The 22534-nt window shown below is 46.7% G+C and overlaps 3 non-coding genes across 3 annotated transcripts; 1 reads left to right on the forward strand and 2 right to left on the reverse strand.

The window, feature by feature from the left end:
- Positions 1–702: 702 nt before the first annotated feature.
- trnaf-gaa (transfer RNA phenylalanine (anticodon GAA)) lies at positions 703–775 on the reverse strand. The gene has a single exon. It is a non-coding gene; the product is annotated as a tRNA-Phe (tRNA).
- A 7418-nt stretch (positions 776–8193) lies between these two features.
- On the forward strand, positions 8194–8265 carry trnah-gug (transfer RNA histidin (anticodon GUG)). Its single transcript has one exon. It is a non-coding gene; the product is annotated as a tRNA-His (tRNA).
- Positions 8266–13131: 4866 nt separating this feature from the next.
- Positions 13132–13203, reverse strand: trnah-gug (transfer RNA histidin (anticodon GUG)). The gene has a single exon. It is a non-coding gene; the product is annotated as a tRNA-His (tRNA).
- Between the last annotated feature and the right edge of the window lie 9331 nt (positions 13204–22534).

Below are 22534 nucleotides of genomic sequence, written 5' to 3' on the forward strand. Positions count from 1 at the left end.
AAGCTCTGGATTTCCCTCCCGAAACCTCCCCGCCTCTCTCCCTCTCTCTCCTCCCTTAAGACACTTAAAACCTACCTCACCTGTCCCAATATCTCCTTATTTGGCTCCGTGTCACATTTTGTTTGATAATCGCTCCTGTGAAGCGCCTTGGGACGTTTTACTCCGTTAAAGGCGCGATATAAATGCAAGTTGTTGTTTTTGTTGGGGTGGAGAAAGGGTTTTCTTTCTTTTTATGACTCTTTTCTATCTCTCTATTTCTTTCCTTTCTCGGACTCTGTTTTCCGGGTCTGTTTACTGACACACATTACAATCTGTGTCACTCGGTGTCTAACAATGTGAGGCAATGTGTTTTATTCCCGCTGTGTTATCTCTCTGGCGGTTTGCTGATAAATGTTTAACTCGCGGCCTGTTCCCGTTAATGGTCACAAGCAGTAACAGACAGACAGAGCGTGTCTGACCGCCCTGAGATGTGGAAAAGGCATCAGTTTAGGACAAATGCATCAAATCAAATGTTCATCGAGCACCGAGAGAGACAAAAACCAGAGAGAGAGGCAAAAGGAAATAGAGAAATAAAAGCTAAATACAGACATCCTTGATGTCTCTCTATTCCATCCCCAACCGTTCAGTGTCGGGTAAAAATGTCAGTGCAAATAAATGTTCGAGAATCGGCCCAAAGAAGAAGAAACAAAATAATCCAAAAATTGCCGAAACCCGGGATCGAACCAGGGACCTTTAGATCTTCAGTCTAACGCTCTCCCAACTGAGCTATTTCGGCCCCACATTAAACACACCTTTGTGTCAGCCTCTTGGAATAAAATATAACCCCGGGTGGAATTGCCCCTCCCGCTCATTCCTCACTTCGGGAGAATGAGACCGACCATCAAGGAGAGATTTTCTGATCCTGTCGTTGAATCTCATTTATATTAAACATTCCTTGAACTCTCTGCCGGGGGGATTCAGAGCTGGGGTTCGCCATGAACCAGCTTCCCCTCAATTCCCAGCTTTATCAGTGAATCGACCAACAAACGCTCGACAGAGCTCAGGTTATATTAATAATAAAAACAGAAAATGCTGGAAATACTCAGCAGGTCAGGCAGCATCTGTGGAGAGAGTAACATCCTTTCAGGTCGATGACCTTTCATCAGAACTCTCTCCACAGATGCTGCCTGACCTGCTGAGTATTTCCAGCATTTTCTGTTTTTACTTCAGATTTCCAGCATCTGCAGTATTTTGCTTTTGTTTTACAGCTTGTATTAATGTTCTCCTGATGATATCTTAATATTATCTTGTTTTTGGGCCATTTTATCAGGTTCATGGGCAAATTCTTCCATCATCCCTTCTCCCACATCGCTCCTCTCTCTCATTCATTCTTTTCTCCTTTCAATCCAGGACGGGAATCAGAGCTCACCCCCCGAACCCTCCGCACACAGACCCCCGTCTACCACTCCGTGTGATCCAAGAGACAATTCAATACATTACACTCTGTATAAACACAGAAAGCTGACACACCAGGGGAGATCGCACGGTGTTGGACACGGAGTGAAATAAACTGAAGTGTTTATAAAAAGTTACAGATCACAACACGTGTCTCTGTCTCTCTCCGCCATCCCGGCCTGTGTGGAGTGAGCTGATCTCAACTGGTGTGGTCCTGATGCCCACACAGAGCAGGATGGGCACATGTTCAATCTCCAGCCTGCACTGAGTGAGCTGATCTCACGAGGTTTGCGACTGAGCCATAGAGCAAGAAAAGCCGAGGCTCAGTCCTGGGCCTGTGCCGAGTGAGCTGACTCAATGTGTTCCTGGTAATTTTCATCAACATCTATGAATGTGGCAGCACAAGTTGGTGAAACCTTTAAAACAGCATCCGGTTCCTTGGCTTAATAATAGAGAAATAGAGCACAAAAGCAAGGAAGTTATGTTAAACGTTTATAAATCATTGTTCAGGCCTCATCTGAAGTATTGTGTCCAATTCTGGGCACTATAATTTATTATGGAGGTCAAGGTCTTGGAGAGGATGGAGAGGAGATTTCCCAGAATTATACCAGGGATGGGGTTTAGTTGTGTGGAGAGACTTGAGAACCTGGGATTGTTCTGCTTCGAGCAATGAAGGTTAAGGGTAGAAGTAATCCACGTGTTCAAAATTAAGAGGGGTTTTGATCGAGTAAATAAGGAGAAACTTCACCCACTGGCGGGAGGGTCGGCAACCAACGGACGCAGATTTAAGATGATTAGCAAAAGAACCAGAAGGGAAATAAGGAGATTTTTTTTACACAGCAAATTGTTATGATCTGGAACGCACTGCCTTAAAGGATGGTGGAGCTCGATTCAATCGTAACTTTAAAAGGAGAATCGGATAAATACTTGAGTATCTCTCCACAGATACTACCTGACCTGCTGAGTGTTGCCAGCAGTTTCTCGGTTTATTTTTGAGCTTTCACTATAGCAGTTTTCCGGACAACCTGCAACTTGCCTCAAGGGCGCAGCTTCAAGAACAACTTTCTTGTGCTCTTCTCACACACAAGATCGCACTTTACTTTCCGACACACGCGCTTTAAAATCTGCCGTTTCCGCACACAGCGTCCTGCGCCATGAGAATTTGAAAGACCTTCCGCTCATGGCCTGTAATCGCTCCTTTTTTTTTCTTTCAACCGCCATTCGCTGCCCGTCGCTCACGCAACTCAACTGCTGAGAGAAAAGAGCCAACAAGCATCAAAACAAAAACCAGTTCTTCAGTTACCATCCCCTGGATCACAAGATTCCCCAAGTAAATTTCGTGAGCAATCGGGCGGCTGTCTTTCCAGAGACCAGTCCTGCTTTCGTCGTGTTTGTCTGTCTGACTGTGGAAGGAAGAAAATGCTGGGAGAAGAGGCGGGTTTGAACTGTGGAACATCAAGTACAGGCATGTGAGATTGCTGGGATTTGATGGAATGGATCGGTTTTCGCCACCAACAAAAAATATTTCTTGTGTATACTTAAGATTGATATATTGCTGCATTTTATTAGTGTGTGTGGCAGAGGATAAAAAGTTATGCTGTGACTCAGATTTGAACCGAGGTTGCTGCGACCACAACGCAGAGTACAAACCACAAAACGATCACGGCACCACACCTCAGTTATAATTACAGCACGCGAACCACAGCAATAAGCAGCGCCTCAAATTGTTATCAAAATAGCGGCACAGCCCCTCCCACGGCCCATCCTTTAAATATCCACCCAGCAATTTCACCAGCGCTGGTTTCATCAACTTGTGCTTCTTTTTGAATTGTTCTCGGTATTATCTGTCCTGATCCTTTACTTGGCCCACTAGAATCCTAGAATCATAGAAAGGCTACAGCACGGAAGGAGGCCATTCGGCCCATCGAGTCGCAGGCGGCTCCATGCAAGAGCAATCCAGCTGGTCGCACTCACCCGCCCTATTCCGGTAGCCCTGCAATTCCTTTCCTTTCAAGTACTTATCCAGTTCCCTTTTGAAGGCCATGATTGAATCTGCCTCCACCGCTCCCTCGGGCAGTGCATTCCAGATCCTAACCACTCGCTGTGTAAAAAAGTTTTTCCTCATTTCACCTTTGGTTCTTTAGCCAATCACCTTAAATCTATGCCCTCGGATGCTTGACCCTTCCACCAATGGGAACAGTTCCTCTCCATGCTCTGTCTCGACAATTCATGATTTTGAATACCTCCATCAAATCTCCTCGCAACCGTCTCTGTTCCAAGGAGAACAGCACCAGCTTCTCCAGTCTATCCACGTAACGAAAGTCCCTCATCCCTGGAATCATTCTTGTAAATCTCTTCTGCACCCTCTCTAAGGCCATCAGATCTTTCCTAAAGTGCGGTGCCCAGAACTGGACACAATGCTCCAGTTGTGGCCAAACCAGTGTTTTACAAAGTTTCATCATGACTTCCATAATTTTTTCTCTATGCCTCTATTTATAAAGCCCAGGATCCCGTATGCTTTTTAACCGCTTTCTTAACCTGCCTTGTCACCTTTAACGATTTGTGCACATATACCCCCAGATCTCTCTGTTCCTGTCCCCCTTTTAGAGTTGTGCCCTCTGGTTTATTTTGCCTCCCCTCGTTCTTCCTACCGAAATGTATCACTTCACATTTTTCTGTGTTAAATTTCATCTGCCACGTGTCCGCCCATGCCACCAGCATGTCGATATCCTCTTGAAGTCTATCACTATCCTCCTCACTGGCCACTCCCTTCCAGGTTTTGTGTCATCTGCAAATTTTGAAATTGTGCCCTGTACACCCAAGTCCAAGTCATTAATATATATCAAGAAAAGCAGTGGTCCCAGCACCGACTACACGGCATCGACACATTTGTCCAATGCCCCTAGAGTGAAGCGGGATCACTTTTCACTCGTAAACCAGCAACCCTGATGTTAAAATCATCTGCCGGAGAAAGACGTGATTTCAGCGCGGTGACACTGGGCCAGAGCAAAGTTCAGTTAATGTGATTGCCGAGTGGCGAGGGAGTCAAATGATATGGGGAAAAGGCGGAAAAGTGGAGTTGAGGTAAAAATAAGATCAGCCATGATCTCATTAAATGGCGGAGTCGGCTCGAAGGGCCAAATGGCCGACTCCTGCTCCTCTCTCTTATGGTCTTATGATCTTATGGTGGTGAGAGGGTGGATTTGGAACTCCTGTGCGGCTGCTTTGCGCAGGTAACACGACTTGTTACAAACTAAACCATTAATTCACCGAGCTAAAGTTTGAGGTTGCAGCGACAAGAACCTGATTACATTAATTACAGGAAATTAATGAAACTCTGTGAAAGATGAATAATTGTTGTAATCGCCATTGATCAACCGATAACTTTCTGCTGCAGACTGACAGAAACACTGACATGGACACTGGGTGTGAGAGAAACATTAATCAGTTTCAACAACAACAACTACAAATACAACATCCATTTATATCACACATTTAACGTAGCAAAACGTCCCAAGGGGCTTCACAGGAACTTTTTTAAACAAAATTTGACACTGAGCCACAGAAGGAGATATTAGAAGCAAAATACTGCGGATGCTGGAAATCTGAAATAAAAACAGAAAATGCTGCAAATAATCAGCAAGTCAGGCAGCGTCTGTGGAGAGAGAAACAGAGTTAATGTTTCAGGTCGATGACCCTTCGTCAGAAATGGAAAAAGTTGAAGATTAAACAGTTTTTCAGCAAGTACAAAGTCAGGAAAAGGGATGGGGGAGGAAGGGGAGGGGAGGAAAGAACAAAAGGGGAGGTCTCTGATAGGGTGGAGGGCAGGAGTGATTAAATAACAAAAGGGATGATGGTGCAAGTCAAGGAGGGTGGTAATGGGACAAGTAAAGAAACAAAAGATGGGTCTAGAGGAGCTGTTAATGGCAACATTAGAACCATAACGGCCCTGGGAGGTGGGAAGGGAGGAGGTGAAAGGGCAGGAGTTGCATGGGAAGGTGCGGTGGGAGGAGAGCGGGTGTTGGGGGTGATGGAAGAGTGGACCAGGTTGTCGAGGAGGGAGCAGTCGCGTCAGGATGTTGAAAGGGGAGTGGAGGGGGTGTTGTGTTTGGTGGTGGCATTCCGCTGGAGGTGGTTGAAATGGGGGAGGATGGTACGTTGAATGTGGAGGCTGGTGGGGTGGAAAGGAAGGACAAGAGGAACCCTGTCATGGTTCTGGGAGGGAGGGTGTGAGGGCAGAAGTGGAGGAAATGGGACGGACACGGTCAAGGGCCCTGTTAACTACAGTGGAGGGGAATCATCGGTTGAGGAGAAAGGAAGACTTATCGGAAGCACTGGAGTGGAAGGCGGCATCGTCAGAACAGATGTGATGGAGACAGAGAAACTGGGAGAAGGGAATAGAGTCCTTACAGGAATCGGAGTGGGAGGAAGTGTAATCAAGGTAGCTGTGAGGGTCGGTGGGCTTATAATAGATATTGGTTGACAGCCTATCCGCGGAAATGGAGATAGAGAGGTCGAGGAAGGGAAGGGAAGATTCGGAGATGGACCGTGTGAAGGCGAGGGAAGGGTGGAAATTGGAAGCAACCTTGATGACATTTCCCAGTTCAGGGCGGGAGCAGGAAACGGCATCGATACAGTCATCAATGTACCAGAAAAAGAGGAGAGGGAGGGGAGCTGAGTAGGACTGGAACAAAGAATGTTCCACGTATCCCACAAAAAAGGGAGGCATAGCTAGGACCCATAAGGGTTCCCATAGCAACACCTTTTATTTGGAGGAAGTGAGTGGAGTCAAAGGAGAAGTTGTTCAATGTAAGAACAAGTTCAGCCAGGCAGAGGAGGGTGGTGGATGGAGACTGGTTGCGTCTTCGTTCAAGGAAGAGGCAGAGAGCCCGCAGGACGCCCTGGAGGGAGATGGAGGTGTCGACGGACTGGACGTCCACAGAAAAAATGGAGACAGTTTGGGCTGGGCAACTGGAAACTGTTTAAGTGGCGGAGGATGTCGGAAGAGTCATGGATGTAGGTCGGAATAGACTGGAGGAGGGGAGAGAAAATAGAGTCGAGATAGGAAGAAATTGGTTCCGTGGGACGAGAACAGGCTGAGACGATGGATCTACCAGGGCAGTCCTGTTTGTAGATCTTGGGAAGGAGGTAGAAGTGGGCTGTGCGGGGTTGGGGGACTGTGAGGTTGGAGGCCATGGGGGAAGATCTCCAGAGGAGATGAGGTCAGTAACGGTCTGGGAAACTATGGCTTGATGTTCGGTGGTGGGGTCATGGTCCAGGGGAAGGTAGGAGGAGGTATCGGAGAGTTGGCGTTCAGCCTCCACTAGGTAGAGGTCTACTCACCTCACAACAACAACAGAGCCGCCCTTGTCAGCAGGTTTAATGACAATGTCAGGATCGGACTCGAGAGAACGGAGTGCTGCGAGTTCAGAGGGAGGGAGGTCAGAGTGAGTGAGGGGAGTAAAGAAATTGAGACGACCGATGTCTCGCCGGCAGTTCCCAATGAAAAGATCAAGAGAGGGTAAGAGGATAGAGGGAGGGGTCCAGGTGGACCGAGAATTCTGAAGATGGGAGACAGGGTCCGCTGTGCGGGGGGAAGACTCCTGGTCAATGAAATGGGCGCGGAGGTTAAGGCGACGGAAGAAGAGCTCAGCATCGTGTCCAGCTCAAAACTCATTGAGGTGGGGGCGTAAGGGGATGAAGCTGAGGCTTTTACTGAGGACTGACGTTCGGGGTCAGAGAGGGGAAGGCCAGAGGGAATGGTGAAAACACGACAAAGAGATTGGAGGGAGGGATGGGGTCAGAGGAAAGTGAAGGGGAAGAAGGATCGGGAGGGGTGTTGGTATCTAAGAGTTGTTGAAACTTGCGGTCCTTGACACCTGAAAGGAAGAAAAAAGTTTTTTGTTGAAGCGCCGGATGAGGCGAAGGATGAAATGGAACTGCGGACCAGGACAGCTCTGAAGTAGAGAGAGTCGGTGCTGCTGAAGAGAGAGTGTTTGATCAGGTTTCTACTGAAACTCACTTTCACAGACACATCTCCTTCCTCAGCAACTGTGTCCGGCTCCGACTTATTCCACGTGGATTCCAACTTAAATTCCACCCTTCATGTTTCGGATCCGCCCATGATTCCAGATATCTCCATGATATTCAGCGTTCCTCCAACCACTGCTCCCGCCGCTTCCTGAGATCCACGCTCAACGCCACGCACCGCCACATGCTCACTCTCGACCTCTCTCTCCACGCATGGTTTTTATCCCATCCGCGCCATTATTGCATTTACCGTTTGATGTGTTGGTTCCTTCATTATATTCATCCAGAAGTCCTGGGTTTCGGTCCAATCCGAAGCCACGGTGGATGAATTTTGCATTGCTCGCTGAACTCTGCTCAAATCAGCAAAGTCCTGATTGGCGGCCGGAGGTGTTGCGAGTGTAAGATGTGAATAACGTGAAGTATCAATCAAAGTGCACAATTTCTGTTTAATCTTCAACCTTTTCCAGTTCTGACGACGGATCATCGACCTGAAACGTTAACTCTGTTTCTCTCTCCACAGATGCTGCCTGACTTGCTGATTATTTACAACATTTTCTGTTTTTTTTTTCAAATTTCCAGCATCGGCAGTATTTTCTTCTAATATCTCATTCTGTGGTTCAGTGTCAAATTTTCTTTGAAAACGTGACTGTGAAGCCCCTTGGGATCTTTTGCTACCTTAAAGGAGCTTTATAAATACTACAGGTAGAGCAGTTCCAGTTGTGGTGTGGTGCCGTGATCGTATAGTGGTTAGTACTCTGCGTTGTGGCCGCAGCAACCTCGGTTCGAATCCGAGTCACGGCATAGTTTTTGTCTTCTGCCTCTCTTGCTCATCGAATGCAGTAATATTTCAATCTTTCATACATGAAATAAAACCAAATATTCCATCAAATCCCAGCACTCTCACATGCCTGTCCTTCATGTGCCGCAGTTCAAACCCGCCTCTTCTCCCAGCTTTTTCTTCCTTCCACAGTCAATGGGCCGCCTTTACTTTCCTCCTTCCATTTCATGAACATTGCCGACTCTAACATTCACTTTCACGATCTTATGCCTTTAAGTTTGTTCTGCTCCGACCGCTGTTTCTATTGGGCACATGTCCCTTTCACACCAATGTTCATTTCTGCCTTGAAACCAGTCGATACATTTCGATCTGCGTGACCGCTCGACAGACAAACACGACGAAAGCAGGGCTGGTCTCTGGAAAGACAGCCGCCCGATTGTTCACGAAATTTACTTGGGGAATCTTGTGATCCAGGGGATGGTAACTGAAGAACTTGTTTTTGTTTTGATGCTTGTTGGCTCTTTTCTCTCAGCAGTTGAGGTGCGTGAGCGACGGGCAGCGCGACAGAGCTGTGAATGGCGGTTGAAAGGTGCACATTTGGCAAGTTGGGGCGGTGCAGTAAGATCGGAAGTGTTCCGCCTTGATCTTAATAGTACTGTTGAAGCGTGAGATTGAAGTGAGTCGAGGATAAATGTAAAGAGCGCCTGTGGGGAAAAAGGGGCGATTGCAGGCCATGAGCAGAAGGTCTTTCAAATTCTCGTGGTGCAGGACGCTGTGTGTGGAAACGGCAGATTTTAAAGCGCGTGTGTCGGAAAGTAAAGTGCGATCTTGTGTGTGAAAAGAGCACAAGAAAGTTGTTCTTGAAGCTGCGTCCTTGAGGCAAATTGCAGGTTGTCAGGAAAACTGCGATAGTGAAAGCTCAAAAATAAACCCTGAAACTGCTCTCAACACTCAGCAGGTCAGACAGTATCTGTGGAGAGATACTCACTTTCCCAGGGCCTCATTGTGCATTGATTAATATTAAAGACCTGCACAAGATGGACGTGTTGCACCTCAACAAGGCTGGGACCAATTTCCAGGCAGGGAAGTTCCTCTTGACTGAACAGAGAGCAATGCCGGCCGTTTTTGGGCGTCAGCTATTTTCAATCTGTATTAACGACTTAGATGAAGGGACCGAGTGCAATGTGTCCAAGTTTGCTGACGATACAAAGATAGAAAGGAAAGTAAGCTGTGAGGAGGACACAAAGTGTCTGCAAAGGGATATAGACAGGTTAAGTGAGTGGGCAAGAAGGTGGCAGATGGAGTATAATGTGTGGAAATGTGAGGTTATTCACTTTGATGGGAAGAATAGAAGAACAGAATATGTTTTAAATGGTGAGAAATCATTAAACGTTGGTGAAATTAAAAAGGAAAATAGGAAAGCAAAGAGAGGGCATGAAAAAATAGGCCTCTTGCGCATCCACGATTTTCATCGCTCCACCATTGGCGGCCGTGCCTTCAACCGACTGGGCCCAAAGCTCTGGATTTCCCTCCCTAAACCTCCCCGCCTCTCGACCTCTCTCTCCTCCCTTAAGACACTTAAAACCTACCTCACCTGTCCCAATATCTCCTTATGTGGCTCCGTGTCACATTTTGTTTGATAATCGCTCCTGTGAAGCGCCTTGGGACGTTTTACTCCGTTAAAGGCGAGATATAAATGCAAGTTGTTGTTGTTGTTGGGGTGGAGAAAGGGTTTTCTTTCTTTTTATGACTCTTTTCTATCTCTCTATTTCTTTCCTTTCTCGGACTCTGTTTTCCGGGTCTGTTTACTGACACACATTACAATCTGTGTCACTCGGTGTCTAACAATGTGAGGCAATGTGTTTTATTCCCGCTGTGTTATCTCTCTGGCGGTTTGCTGATAAATGTTTAACTCGCGGCCTGTTCCCGTTAATGGTCACAAGCAGTAACAGACAGACAGAGCGTGTCTGACCGCCCTGAGATGTGGAAAAGGCATCAGTTTAGGACAAATGCATCAAATCAAATGTTCATCGAGCACCGAGAGAAACAAAAACCAGAGAGAAAGGCAGAAGGAAATTGAGAAAAAAAAGCTAAATACAGACATCCTTGATGTCACTCTATTCCATCCCCAAACGTTCAGTGTCGGGTAAAAATGTCAGTGCAAATAAATGTTTGAGAATCGGCCCATTGAAGAAGAAACAAAATAACAGAAAACTGCTGAAACCCGGGATCGAACCAGGAACCTTTACATTTTCTGTTGAACGCTCGCCCAATTGAGCTGTTTCAGCCCCACTGTGAACTGCACTTTGAGACTTCCTCTTGGAATAAAATATAACCCCGGTGGAATTGCCCCTCCCGCTCATTCCTCACTTCGGGAGAATGAGACCGACCATCAAGGAGAGATTTTCTGAGACTGTCGTTGAATCTCATTTATATTAAACATTCCTTGAACTCTCTGCCGGGGGGATTCAGAGCTGGGGTTCGCCATGAACCAGCTTCCCCTCAATTCCCAGCTTTATCAGTGAATCGACCAATGAACGCTCGAGAGAGCTCAGGTTATATTAATAATAAAAACAGAAAATGCGGGAAACACTCAGCAGGTCAGGCAGCATCTGTGGAGAGAGAAACATCCTTTCAGGTCGATGACCTTTCATCAGAACTCTCTCCACAGATGCTGCCTGACCTGCTGAGTATTTCCAGTATTTTCTGTTTTTACTTCAGATTTCCAGCATCTGCAGCATTTTGCTTTTGTTTTACAGCTTGTATTAATGTTCTGCTGATGATATCTTAATATTATCTTGTTTTTGGGCCATTTTAATCAGGTTCATGGACAAATTCTACCATCATCCCTTCTCCCACATCGCTTCTCTCTCATTCATTCTTTTCTCCTTTCAATCCAGAAGAGGGCGGGAATCAGAGCTCACCCCCCGAACCCTCCGCACACAGAGCCCCGTCTACCACTCCGTGTGATCCAAGAGACAATTCAATACATTACACTCTGTATAAACACTGAAAGCTGACACACCAGGGGAGATCGCACGGTGTTGGACACGGAGTGAAATAAACTGAAGTGTTTATAAAAAGTTACAGATCACAACACGTGTCTCTGTCTCTCTCCGCCATCCCGGCCTGTGCGGAGTGAGCTGATCTCAACTGATGTGGTACTGAGTCCCACACAGAGCAGGATGGGCACATGTTCAATCTCCAGCCTGTACTGAGTGAGCTGATCTCACGAGGTGTGCGACTGAGCCACGGAGCAAGAGAAGCCGAGGCTCAGTCCAGGGCCTGTGCCGAGTGAGCTGACTCAATGTGTTCCTGGTAATTTTCATCAACATCTTTGAATGTGGCAGCACGATTTGTTCAAGCCGTTAAAACAGCATCCAGTTCCTTGGCTTAATAATAGAGAAATAGAGTACAAAAGCAAGGAAGTTATATTAAACGTTTATAAATCATTGTTCAGGCCTCATCTGAAGTATTGTGTCCAATTCTGGGCACTATAATTTATTAAGGAGGTCAAGGTCTTGGAGAGGATGGAGAGGAGATTTCCCACAATTATACCAGGGATGGGGTTTAGTTGTGTGGAGAGACTCGAGAACCTGGGATTGTTCTGCTTCGAGCAATGAAGGTTAAGGGTGGAAGTAATCCACGTGTTCAAAATTAAGAGGGGTTTTGATCGAGTAAATAAGGAGAAACTTCACCCACTGGCGGGAGGGTCGGCAACCAACGGACGCAGATTTAAGATAATTGGCGAAAGAACTCGAAGGGAAATAAGGAGATTTTTTTTACACAGCGAATTGTTATGATCTGGAACGCACTGCCTAAAAGGATGGTGGAGCTCGATTCAATCGTAACTTTAAAAGGAGAATTGGATAAATACTTGAGTATCTCCCCACAGATACTACCTGACCTGCTGAGTGTTGCCAGCAGTTTCTGGGTTTATTTTTGTGCTTTCACTATCGCAGTTTTCCTGACAACCTGCAACTTGCCTCAAGGGCGCAGCTTCAAGCACAACTTTCTTGTGCTCTTCTCACACACAAGATCACACTTTACTTTCCGACACACGCGCTTTAAAATCTGCCGTTTCCGCACACAGCGTCCTGCGCCACGAGAATTTGAAAGACCTTTCGCTCATGGCCTGTAATCGCTCCTTTTTCCCCACAGGCGCTCTTTACATTTATCCTCTACTCGATTCAATCACAAATTTCAACAGAACTATTAAGATCAAGGCGGAACATTTCCGATCTTACTGCACCGCCCCAACTTGTCAAATGTGCACCTTTCAACCGCCATTCGCAGCTCTGTTGCGCTGCCCGTCACTCACGCAACTCAACTGTTGAGAGAAAAGAGCCAACAAGCAACAAAACAAAAACCAGTTCTTCAGTTACCATCCCCTGGATCACAAGATTCCCCAAGTAAATTTCGTGAACATTCGGGCGGCTGTCTTTCCAGAGACCAGCCCTGCTTTCGTCGTGTTTGTCTGTCGAGCGGTCACACAGATCGAAATGTATCGACTGGTTTCAAGGCACAAATGAACATTGGTGCGAATGGGACATGTGTCCAATAGAAACAGCGGTCGGAGCAGAACAAACTTACAAGGCGTGAGATCGTGAAAGTGAATGTTAGAGTCGGCAATGGAGCAGGAAAGTGTCCATGAAATGGAAGGAGGAAAGTGAAGGCGGCCGATTGACGATGGAAGAAAGAAAAAGCGGGGAGAAGAGGCGGGTTTGAACTGTGGAACATCAAGTACAGGCATGTGAGAGTGCTGGGATTTGAAGGAATGGATAGGTTTTCGCCACCAACAAAAAATATTTCTTATATATATTAAAGATTGATATATTGCTGCATTCTATCAGTATGTGTGGCAGAGGATAAAAGAGGTGAGAAAGTTATGCCGTGACTCGGATTCGAACCGAGGTTGCTGCGACCACAACGCAGAGTACTAACCACTATACGATCACGGCGCCACACCTCAGCTGTTGTTACAAGACCCGAACCACAGCAATAAGCAGCGCCTCAAATTGTTGCAGAATAGCGGTCCAGCCCCTCCCACGGCCCATCCTTTTAATATCCACCCAGCAATTTCACCAGTGCTGGTTTCATCAACTTGTGCTTCTTTTTGAATTGTTCTCGGTATTATCTGTCCTGATCCTTTACTTGGCCCACTCGAATCCTAGAATCATAGAAAGGCAACAGCACGGAAGGAGGCCATTCGGCCCATCGAGTCCCCGCCGGCTCCATGCAACAGCAATCCAGCTGGTCCCACTCACCCGCCCTATTCCGGTTGCCCTGCAATTCTTTTCCTGTCAAGTACTTATCCATTTCCTTTTGAAGGCCATGATTGAATCTGCCTCCACCACCCCCTCGGGCAGTGCATTCCAGATCCTAATCACTCGCTGTGTAAAAAAGTTTTTCCTCATTTCACCTTTGGTTCTTTTGCCAATCACGTCAAATCTGTGTCCTCTGGTGCTTGACATTTCCACCAATGGGAACAGTTTCTCTCTATCGACTCTGTCTGGACCATTCATGATTTTGAACACCTCGATCAAATCTCCTCACAACCGTCTCTGTTCCAAGGAGAACAACCCCAGCATCTCCAGTCTGTCCACGTAACGAAAGTCCCTCATCCCTGGAATCATTCTTTTAAATCTCCTCTGCACCCTCTCTAAGGCCATCAGATCTTTCCTAAAGTGCGGTGCCCAGAACTGGACACAATACTCCAGTTGTGGCCAAACCAGTGTTTTCCGAAGTTTCATCATGACTTCCATAATTTTTTACTCTATGCCCCTATTTATAAATTCCAGGATCCCGTATGCTTTTTAATCGGCTTTCTTAACCTGCCTTGTCACCTTTAACGATTTGTGCACATGTACCCCCAGATCTTTCTGTTCCTGTACCTCTTTTAGAGTTGTGCCCTCTAATTTATTTTGCCTCTCCTCGTTCTTCCAACCGAAATGGATCACTTCACATTTTTCTGCGTTAAATTTCATCTGCCACGTGTCCGCCCATGCCACCAGCCTGTCTATATCCTCTTGAAGTCTATCACTATCCTCCTCACTGGTTACTACCCTTCCAGGTTTTGTGTCATCTGCAAATTTTGAAATTATGCCCTGAACACCCAAGTCCAAGTCATTAATATATATCAAGAAAAGCAGTGGTCCCAGCACCGACTACATGGCATCTACAAATTTGTCCAATGCCCCTAGAGTGAAGCGGGATCACTTTTCACTCGTAAACCAGCAACCCTGATGTTAAAATCATCTGCCGGAGAAAGACGTGATTTCAGCGCGGTGACACTGGGCCAGAGTAAAGTTCAGTTAATGTGATTGACGAGTGGGGAGGGAGTCAAAGGATATGGGGAAAAGGCGGAAAAGTGGAGTTGAGGTAAAAATCAGATCAGCCATGATCTCATTAAATGGTGGAGCAGGCTCGAAGGGCCAAATGGCCGACTCCTGCTCCTATCTCTTATGGTCTTATGATCTTATGGTGGTGAGAGGGTGGATTTGGAACTCCTGTGCGGCTGCTTTGCGCAGGTAACACGACTTGTTACAAACTAAACCATTAATTCACCGAGCTAAAGTTTGAGGTTACAGCTACAAGAACCTGATTACATTAATTACAGAAAATTAATGAAACTCTGTGAAAGATGAATAATTGTTGTAATCGCCATTGATCAACCGATAACTTTCTGCTGCAGACTGACAGAAACACTGACATGGACACTGGGTGACAGAGAAACTTTAATCAGTTTCAACAACAACAACTACAAATACAACGTCCATTTATATCGCACATTTAACGTAGCAAAACGTCCCAAGGGGCTTCACAGGAGCTTTTTTAAACAAAATTTGACACCGAGCCACAGAAGGAGATATTAGAAGCAAAATACTGCGGATGCTGGAAATTTGAAATACAAACAGAAAATGCTGCAAATACTCAACAAGTCAGGCAGCGTCTGTGGAGAGAGAAACAGAGTTAATGTTTCAGGTCGATGACCCTTCGTCAGAAATGGAAAAAGTTGAAGATTAAACAGTTTTTCAGCAAGTACAGAGTCAGGAAAATGGATGGGGGAGGAAGGGGAGGGGAGGAAAGAACAAAAGGCAAGGTCTCTGATAGGGTGGAGGGCAGGAGTGATTAAATAACAAAAGGGATGATGGTGCAAGGCAAGGAGGGTGGGAATGGGACAAGTAAAGAAACAAAAGATGGGTCTAGAGGAGCTGTAAATGGCAACATTAGAACCATAATCAGCACTTGGTCTCCGAAAAAATGTGAGAAGTGTTTATGTTCTCGAGTTGTTGAAATCAATGTTGATGTCAGAAGGTTGTAAAGAGACTAATCGAAAGATGAGGTGCTGTTTCTCGAGCTTCCGTTGAGCTTCATTGGAACAGTGTAAGAGGCCGAGGACAGAGAGGTCAGAGTGGGAGTGGGACGGGGAATTAAAATGACAAGTGACCGGCAGGTCAGGGTCAAGCTTGTGGACTGAGCAGAAGTGTTCAGCAAAGCGATCACCCAATCTGCGTTTGGTCGCCCCAATGTAGAGGAGGCCGCATTGCGAGCAGCGAGTACAGTATAGTAAATTGAAAGAAGTACAAGTAAATCACTGTTGCACCTGGAAGGAATGTTTGGGGCCCTGGGAGGTGGGAAGGGAGCAGGTGAAAAGGCAGCAGTTGCATGGGAAGGTGCGGTGGGAGGAGAGCGGGTGTTGGGGGTGATGGAAGAGTGGACCAGGGTGTCGAGGAGGGAGCAGTCGCTTCAGGATGTTGAAAGGGGAGTGGAGGGGGTGTTGTGTTTGTTGGTGGCATTCCGCTGGAGGTGGTTGAAATGGGGGAAGATGGTACGTTGAATGTAGAGGCTGGTGGGGTGGAAAGGAAGGACAAGAGGAACCCTGTCATGGTTCTGGGAGGGAGGGTGTGAGGGCAGAAGTGGAGGAAATGGGACGGACACGGTAAAGGGCCCTGTTAACTACAGTGGAGGGGAATCATCGGTTGAGGAGAAAGGAAGACTTATCGGAAGCACTGGTGTGGAAGGTGGCATCGTCAGAACAGATGTGATGGAGACAGAGAAACTGGGAGAAGGGAATAGAGTCCTTACAGGAAGCGGAGTGGGAGGAAGTGTAATCAAGGTAGCTGTGAGGGTCGGTGGGCTTATAATAGATATTGGTTGACAGCCTATCCGCGGAAATGGAGATAGAGAGGTCGAGGAAGGGAAGGGAAGATTCGGAGATGGACCGTGTGAAGGCGAGGGAAGGGTGGAAATTGGAAGCAACCTTGATGACATTTCCCAGTTCAGGGCGGGAGCAGGAAACGGCATCGATACAGTCATCAATGTACCAGAAAAAGAGGTGAGGGAGGGGAGCTGAGTAGGACTGGAACAAAGAATGTTCCACGTATCCCACAAAAAAGGGAGGCATAGATAGGACCCATAAGGGTTCCCATAGCAACACCTTTTATTTGGAGGTAGTGAATGGAGTCAAAGGAGAAGTTGTTCAATGTAAGAACAAGTTCAGCCAGGCAGAGGAGGGTGGTGGATGGAGACTGGTTGCGTCTTCGTTCAAGGAAGAGGCAGAGAGCCCGCAGGACGCCCTGGAGGGAGATGGAGGTGTCGACGGACTGGACGTCCACAGAAAAAAAGGAGACAGTTAGGGCTGGGCAACTGGAAACTGTTTAAGTGGCGGAGGATGTCGGAAGAGTCATGGGTGTAGGTCGGAATAGACTGGAGGAGGGGAGAGAAAATAGAGTCGAGATAGGAAGAAATTGGTTCCGTGGGACGAGAACAGGCTGAGACGATGGATCTACCAGGGCAGTTCTGTTTGTAGATCTTGGGAAGGAGGTTGAAGTGGGCTGTGTGGGGTTGGAGGCCATGGGGGAAGATCTCCAGAGGAGATGAGGTCAGTAACGGTCTGGGAAACTATGGCTTGATGTTCGGTGGTGGGGTCATGGTCCAGGGGAAGGTAGGAGGAGGTATTGGAGAGTTGACGTTCAGCCTCCGCTAGGTAGAGGTCTGTTCACCTCACAACACCAACAGTGCCGCCCTTGTCAGCAGGTTTAATGACAATGTCAGGGTCGGACCTGAGAGAACGGAGTGCTGCGAGTTCAGAGGGAGGGAGGTCAGAGTGAGTGAGGGGAGTAAAGAAATTGAGACGACCGATGTCTCGCCGGCAGTTCCCAATGAAAAGATCAAGAGAGGGTAAGAGGATAGAGGGAGGGGTCCAGGTGGACCGAGAATTCTGAAGATGGGAGACAGGGTCCGCTGTGCGGGGGGAAGACTCCTGGTCAATGAAATGGGCGCGGAGGTTAAGGCGACGGAAGAAGAGCTCAGCATCGTGTCCAGCTCAAAACTCATTGAGGTGGGGGCGTAAGGGGATGAAGCTGAGGCTTTTACTGAGGACTGACGTTCGGGGTCAGAGAGGGGAAGGCCAGAGGGAATGGTGAAAACACGACAAAGAGATTGGAGGGAGGGATGGGGTCAGAGGAAAGTGAAGGGGAAGAAGGATCGGGAGGGGTGTTGGTATCTAAGAGTTGTTGAAACTTGCGGTCCTTGACACCTGAAAGGAAGAAAAAAGTTTTTTGTTGAAGCGCCGGATGAGGCGAAGGATGAAATGGAACTGCGGACCAGGACAGCTCTGAAGTAGAGAGAGTCGGTGCTGCTGAAGAGAGAGTGTTTGATCAGGTTTCTACTAAAACTCACTTTCACAGACACATCTCCTTCCTCAGCAACTGTGTCCGGCTCCGACTTATTCCACGTGGATTCCAACTTAAATTCCACCCTTCATGTTTCGGATCCACCCATGATTCCAGATATCTCCATGATATTCAGCGTTCCTCCAACCACTGCTCCCGCCTCTTCCTGAGATCCACGCTCAACGCCACGCACCGCCACATGCTCACTCTCGACCTCTCTCTCCACGCATGGTTTTTATCCCATCCGCGCCATTATTGCATTTACCGTTTGATGTGTTGGTTCCTTCATTATATTCATCCAGAAGTCCTGGGTTTCAGTCCAATCCGAAGCCACGGTGGATGAATTTTGCATTGCTCGCTGAACTCTGCTCAAATCAGCAAAGTCCTGATTGGTGCCCGGAGGTGTTGCGAGTGTAAGATGTGAATAACGTGAAGTATCAATCAAAGTGCACAATTTCTGTTTAATCTTCAACCTTTTCCAGTTCTGACGACGGATCATCGACCTGAAACGTTAACTCTGTTTCTCTCTCCACAGATGCTGCCTGACTTGCTGATTATTTACAACATTTTCTGTTTTTTTTTTCAAATTTCCAGCATCGGCAGTATTTTGCTTCTAATATCTCCTTCTGTGGTTGTGTCAAATTTTGTTTGAAAACGTGACTGTGAAGCCCCTTGGGATCTTTTGCTACCTTCATGGAGCTTTATAAATACTACAGGCAGAGCAGTTCCAGCTGTGGTGTGGTGCCGTGATCGTATAGTGGTTAGTACTCTGCGTTGTGGCCGCAGCAACCTCGGTTCGAATCCAAGTCACGGCATAGTTTTTGTCTTCTGCCTCTCTTGCTCATCGAATGCAGTAATATTTCAATCTTTGATACATGAAATAAAACCAAATATTCCATCAAATCCCAGCACTCTCACATGCCTGTCCTTCATGTGCCGCAGTTCAAACCCGCCTGTTCTCCCAGCTTTTTCTTCCTTCCACAGTCAATAGGCCGTCTTTACTTTCCTCCTTCCATTTCATGAACATTGCCGACTCTAACATTCACTTTCACGATCTCACGCCTTTAAGTTTGTTCTGCTCCGACCGCTGTCCCATTCGCACCAATGTTCATTTCTGCCTTGAAACCAGTCGATACATTTCGATCTGCGTGACCGCTCGACAGACAAACACGACGAAAGCAGGGCTGGTCTCTGGAAAGACAGCCGCCCGAATGTTCACGAAATTCACTTGGGTGATCTTATGATCCAGGGGATGGTAACTGAAGAACTGGTTTTTGTTTTGATGCTTGTTGGCTCTTTTCTCGAAACAGTTGAGTTGCGTGAGCGACGGGAAGCGCTGCAGAGCTGCGAATGGCGGTTGAAAGGTGCACATTTGGCAAGTTGGGGCGGTGCAGTCAGATCGGAAGTGTTCCGCCTTGATCTTAATAGTTCTGTTGAAGCGTGAGATTGAAGCGAGTCGAGGATAAATGTAAAGAGCGCCTGTGGGGAAAAAGGAGCGATTACAGGCCATGAGCGAAAGGTCTTTCAAATTCTCGTGGCGCAGGACGCTGTTTGTGGAAACGGCAGATTTTAAAGCGCGTGTGTCGGAAAGTAAAGTGCGATCTTGTGTGTGAGAAGAGCACAAGAAAGTTGTTCTTGAAGCTGCGACCTTGAGGCAAGTTGCAGGTTGTCAGGAAAACTGCGATAGTGAAAGCACAAAAATAAACCCTGAAACTGCTGGCAACACTCAGCAGGTCAGGTAGTATCTGTGGAGAGATACTCGCTTTCCCAGGGCCTCATTGTGCATTGATTAATATTAAACACCTGCACAAAATGGACGTGTTGCACCTCAACAAGGCTGGGACCAATTTCCAGGCAGGGAAGTTCCTCTTGACTGAACAGAGAGCAATGCCGGCCGTTTTTGGGCGTCAGCTATTTTCAATCTGTATTAACGACTTAGATGAAGGGACCGAGTGCAATGTGTCCAAGTTTGCTGACGATACAAAGATAGATAGGAAAGTAAGCTGTGAGGAGGACACAAAGTGTCTGCAAATGGATATAGACAGGTTAAGTGAGTGGGCAAGAAGGTGGCAGATGGAGTATAATGTGTGGAAATGTGAGGTTATTCACTTTGATGGGAAGAATAAAAGATCAGAATATGTTTTAAATGGTGAGAAATCATGAAACGTTGGTGAAATTAAAAAGGAAAATAGGAAAGCAAAGAGAGGGCATGAAAAAATAGGCCTCTTGCGCATCCACGATTTTCATCGCTCCACCATTGGCGGCCGTGACTTCAACCGACTGGGCCCAAAGCTCTGGATTTCCCTCCCTGAACCTCCCCGCCTCTCTACCTCTCTCTCCTCCCTTAAGACACTTAAAACCGACCTCACCTGTCCCAATATCTCCTTATGTGGCTCCGTGTCACATTTTGTTTGATAATCGCTCCTGTGAAGCGCCTTGGGACGTTTTACTCCGTTAAAGGCGCGATATAAATGCAAGTTGTTGTTGTTGTTGGGGTGGAGAAAGGGTTTTCTTTCTTTTTATGACTCTTTTCTATCTCTCTATTTCTTTCCTTTCTCGGATTCTGTTTTCCGGGTCTGTTTTCTGACACACATTACAATCTGTGTCACTCGGTGTCTAACAATGTGAGGCAATGTGTTTTATTCCCGCTGTGTTATCTCTCTGGCGGTTTGCTGATAAATGTTTAACTCGCGGCCTGTTCCCGTTAATGGTCACAAGCAGTAACAGACAGACAGAGCATGTCTGACCGCCCTGAGATGTGGAAAAGGCATCAGTTTAGGACAAATGCATCAAATCAAATGTTCATCGGGCACCGAGAGAGACAAAAATCAGAGAGAAAGGCAGAAGGAAATTGAGAAAAAAAAGCTAAATACAGACATCCTTGATGTCTCTCTATTCCATCCCCAACCGTTCAGTGTCGGGTAAAAATGTCAGTGCAAATAAATGTTCGAGAATCGGCCCAAAGAAGAAGAAACAAAATAACCCAAAACTGCTGAAACCCGGGATCGAACCAGGGCCCTTTACAATCTGTTGAACGCTCGCCCAATTGAGTTGTTTCAGCCCCACTGTAAACTGCACTTTGGGTCATTCTCTTGGAATAAAATATAACCCCGGGTGGAATTGCCCCTCCCGCTCATTCCTCACTTCGGGAGAATGAGACCGACCATCAAGGAGAGATTTTCTGAGACTGTCGGTGAATCTCATTTATATTAAACATTCCTTGAACTCTCTGCCGGGTGGATTCAGAGCTGGGGTTCGCCATGAACCAGCTTCCCCTCAATTCCCAGCTTTATCAGTGAATCGACCAACAAACGCTCGAGAGAGCTCAGGTTATATTAATAATAAAAACAGAAAATGCGGGAAACACTCAGCAGGTCAGGCAGCATCAGTGGAGAGAGAAACAACCTTTCAGGCCGATGACATTTCATCAGAACTCTCTCCACAGATGCTGCCTGACCTGCTGAGTATTTCCAGCATTTTCTGTTTTTATTTCAGATTTCCAGCATCTGCAGTATTTTGCTTTTGTTTTACAGCTTGTATTAATGTTCTGCTGATGATATCTTAATATTATCTTATTTTTGGCCACTTTAATTAATTCACAGTCAAATTCTTCCATCATCCCTTCTCCCACATCGCTTCTCTCTCTCATTCATTCTTTTCTCCTTTCAATCCAGAAGAGGGCGGGAATCAGAGCTCACCCCCCGAACCCTCCGCACACAGACCCCCGTCTACCACCCCGTGTGATCCAAGAGACAATTCAATACATTACACTCTGTATAAACACTGAAACCTGACACACCAGGGGAGATCGCACGGTGTTGCACACGGAGTGAAATAAACTGAAGTGTTTATAAAAAGTTACAGATCACAACACGTGTCTCTGTCTCTCTCCGCTATCCCGGCCTGTGCTGTGTTATTCTTTCTCACCCAATGTGTTACTGGTGATTTTGTGGAAGTGCATGACGGGATACTTGACCATATTAACTCTTTATTAACTCACATGATAGGATTAGCCACAAACACAAAGTAAGCACAATTGTGTGATTGCGTTTGAGCCATGGTATGTTGATAATTAAGCCTAGCACAGCCTGGCCTTCCTTAAGATAAGGACAGAATAGAATAATAATAGAGTTGATGAATGGCCATGATGCCTTGAGACTGGCTCCAGCCTTACTGATAACAAGGAACAGGAATGCAGAGAGAAAGAAAATAGCTGACATCTGCTCAGGCCGACGTGATGGCTGTGAATGTTCGGGGGCTGGCTCACCACTTGATTGACCAACTACCTGAGCCAATAAAGAATGTACGTGTACGCCCATATTCTGTAACAGGTGGGCGTTGCCTAATGAATTGTATAAACATGAGCTGTTTCATTGACTCCGCGAAGTTGCACCCTCAACCATTGTTTGAGGTGCACTTCCACTTGTTTACAAGTTGGGGTTCAATAAAGTTTCTCCTTGTACTACTTGTTTGGGTGTTAATGCATTTGTATAGTGTTAAGTTTCGACAGTTTTCATCAACATCTTTGACTGTGGCAGCACAAGTTGGTGAAGCCGTTAAAACAGCATCCGGTTCCTTGGCTTAATAATAGAGAAATAGAGCACAAGAGCAAGGA

Source organism: Heptranchias perlo, chromosome 35, assembly GCF_035084215.1.
Source record: "Heptranchias perlo isolate sHepPer1 chromosome 35, sHepPer1.hap1, whole genome shotgun sequence".
NCBI classification, from domain to species: Eukaryota; Metazoa; Chordata; class Chondrichthyes; order Hexanchiformes; family Hexanchidae; genus Heptranchias; species Heptranchias perlo.